The sequence below is a fragment of the Toxorhynchites rutilus genome, chromosome 3 (genome assembly GCF_029784135.1).
Source record: "Toxorhynchites rutilus septentrionalis strain SRP chromosome 3, ASM2978413v1, whole genome shotgun sequence".
In the NCBI taxonomy this organism is placed as follows: domain Eukaryota; kingdom Metazoa; phylum Arthropoda; class Insecta; order Diptera; family Culicidae; genus Toxorhynchites; species Toxorhynchites rutilus.
This window is the reverse complement of record NC_073746.1, coordinates 82,618,249-82,622,049: the sequence shown is the minus strand read 5'-3', so window position 1 is coordinate 82,622,049 and position 3,801 is coordinate 82,618,249.

Here is a 3,801-nt window from a genome sequence, read left to right as displayed (position 1 = left end):
TTGCGTTTGCTGCACAGTTTCATTTTCGTCACGTTGCCAGTCCGAACACTTGTTTACATATTCACAACGCTCTGGCGAAAATGAACAGCACTCAGCTGCGCAAACGCCGGAAAAATCGTTTGAAAGATTGTCAGCTAACGAAAAAAACCTGAATGAACCGGAGAGAAAGTATAAAGATTTAAATACAGTGTGTCGAAAAAATACCCGTACAACACTTGTGCTTCTTAGAAGTGATTGATTCAATCAGTGATGTATTCAATTAATCAACAGAAACGTTCCATTTTTTCGTTAAGTAGTAGATAAAATATTTCACCAATACTCCAAAGTCTAATATAAGAGATATTGGGGAAAGGCTCTTCTGTTACGGGTCTCTAGAAATCTCTAGACGTTCCAGAAAGCAAGATCTCTAAAGACTTTTCGCTGGAGGATCGTAAACCAAACCTTACAAATCGGCATCATTGTAGAATTCTACGATAAATTTAACAAATCAAAGTCAACCTAAATAACTCGCGATGTCCTGACTGTTCTTCAACGCTACAAGAAATGTCATGACGGTCATTCTCATCGATAAAGAAATACGACCCAATAACTCCTCCGGCATGAAAACCACATCAAACGAAAATCATCATTTTCTTCAGTATTCGCCAGTGCCAAATTTGAGAAGTTTCGGCGCTTCATATGGTCCATTCGATCTTGTAATGATGTAGCCTTATGACAAAATACACTATAATAAGGTTTGAGAGATGCTCAATTCTTGAGAACGCCGTGCAATTGACTGATTTTGGTCATTTCGGATCACTTTTGGTTGCGATATTTTTGTTGCTTCGTGCGGGGCTGCTTCTCGTTGGCACGGTAACATCCAACAGCAAAAATGTAGACTAAAAATTGGTCACTAAAATATGCACAGTCTGTTGGCTGGGACGATTATTACGGTCGAAAATTGGAGTAAGCGCTCTTAAAGTTGCATCCACCGACTCCGAATATCGGTAGTATTTTTTTCATAATTATTAAGCGTTACTCGTTCGTGTACATGATAAAGATGTTGATTTTGACTAACGTTTTGACATTGACAGATCATTAAAACCATTTCAGGGTTCGTTCACACAAAGATACAAAACTGTCAAGTCGCTAATGGATGACTCTTTATTATCAATTCATTCCTAATAGAGCAATTGTTGTAAAATTTTAGCAGAAAATTTTAACACAACCGCATTGGTTGACGTAGGACTACGAAATTATTTATTCGTATACTATTTCAGAATGAAACGAAAGTTAAGAATGAATTCAGAAAGATTCATTTACGCAATGAATTCGTGTCGGCGTCATTTACCTTCGCGGGGTTTTCAGGTAGGAAAAGAATATTTTGAAATAATTTTCATTAAATTTTAACCATTTGAAACTGCGTGGGTAGAACAAATGTATGGGAAAATTGGAATGCTTCCAAATTTCATTAACACATATTATTATAATATTAATATCAAGCAAATCTTAGGGAATTCAATTCGATTGGTGTGCAAATCATTAAAATTATTCGTAGTATAGTATTAACGTTATCTTTAATTTATAAAATCGTGATCTGTTTTTTTGATTTGGCACCCTCGCTGAAAGATGTAGTCCCACGTCAAGAAATCCAAACACAAGCAAAATCCTGCCATTTACCTATTTTATGCGTAAAACTTTTCAATAGTTTACTGAATTACGTTAAGAGTGTTAAGAATCAGAGTAGGAATTTGTTGTCAATATGAGCTTATTAGTTTACATCATGGCGCTCAGAACAAACAAAGAAAATCCGGTAGCGTTGGGGATGCAGATAACCCTATATATTTGTTGAAGATTAGGGACAAATCCTTTAACTACAACCCAATCAACGACTATACATCTACGAATAACAGATGTGATGACGTCCTTGACGTTCTAGTACTACGGAAAACTCGAACGCAACTATAAAAATTGTCATCTGAGATGCAAACGCACAGGTTGAAAAGTAGATCGATGACTGGTAAACTTTACTGCGGCTAGAGGAATGGCAATCTGAAGCATCTAATGTCCATGTTTGAGCAGTAAACATGGAGATATCCAAAAGAAGACATTTAGAATGGGTGATCATGTTCTGATAATCGGCACATCACTTCATTTATAATAATTTATTTGCACTGTTCGAAGAAATCTGTAACTTCTGTGATTAAAAAAAATGCCATTTATTAAAAAAATCCTTTTAAGCATAATTAACAACTAAAATAATGCAAAAAATGTTAGAACCAGTTTTTCGTTTCGGCTGTTCCGATTTATGAAGAAAGTTGATTTTTTCTCGGTGATATTTTGTGTTTTTCGGATCCTCGTATAAGTATTTATCATGGAAACAAGAAGTATGTAAGGTTGAAACCTTACATACTTCTTGTTTTCATGATAAATACTTATACCAGGATCCGAAAAACACAAAATATCACCGAGAAAAAATCAACTTTCTTCATAATTCTCGAATTCTCGTTACAATCAACGATAAATGAGTCGCGCGTATAATTGCATGGAAACACATCGGAAAATGTACTAGGTAGGCAACAGCCAACGCAAGATCGCAGAGTACTTAGGACGATCCAAAACCATTGTGTTCAATGAGTTCCCGGACAGTTCAGTGGCGACTGCTTGAGCAGGGGCTAGACGGTAAAAGCCCCCGGAAGGTCCCGATGCCTTCGAACTTCAGCCGCGCTTTCAGATGCTTCGGCGTCAGCATCTGAAAGCGCGGCTGAAGTTCGAAGACCACTTCGATTGGATCGGTCCGGAGAAGGAAAAGCAGTGGCGAAATATACTGTGGTCAGATGAAACGCAGGTAAACCTCATCGGCTCGGACGGAAAAAGTTGGCTCCATCGCCCAATAGGCTGCGCTTACATGCCACAGTAGACAAGCATGGAGGAGAGAACATTGTAATGTGGGGGTGCTTCTCCTGGTACGGGGTTGGTCCCCTGTACTGGATGGATAAGATAATGGATCAGTATCTCTACACCCAAATCCTAAGGTCACACGCCGAGTGGGAGATGCCCCTGAAATGACTGTTCATGCAGGATAACGATCCGAAACACACCGCCAAGACCGTCAAAAAGTGGTTCCAGAATAACAAAGTCGACGTCATTGAGTGCACAGCGCAGTCACCGGATCAGAACCCTATAAAGAACCTATGGGAAATCTTGAGTGCACCCGTGAGCGAGTGGTCAGCGTCTCACATTATCATGCCGGGTGTTCGGGTTCGGTTCCCGTTCTGGTCGGGGGATTTTTCGTCAAAGAAATTTCCTTCGACTGGCACTGTGGTCACGCGTATTCTAGAGCTTGCCCCTCGGAATACATTCAAGGCGTGTTATTTGGCTTAAGAAATCTCAACTAAGTATTAATAAATGACGCTAATTAATGCATACGTTGAGACGGCAAAAGTTCCACAGGGAACGTTAACACCATTCAAGAAGGGGAATCTTGAAAAGGTCGGTGTACACGGAGAAGTCAAAGAATAAGCATAAACTGTGGGATAGGATCCAAGCTTGTTGGCAAGCCAATCCCGGTCAACATGTGCAAGAAGCTGGTGGAATCCATGAGGAACCGGGTGCTTGAAACAAAGGTTACACGACCAATTGCTAACCCTTGAAGGTCTCATGGTATGAATTTTTTGTTTTTATTTTTCACAATGAATTTTTAAATCGCTTCCATTTTTTTTCGCTCTATCCATATATTGGAGCCTCGAACAACTTCGTTATGTTTCCCAATAAACAAGAAAGGAATATTTTACAAGAAAACAAAACGAAAACACATACAAG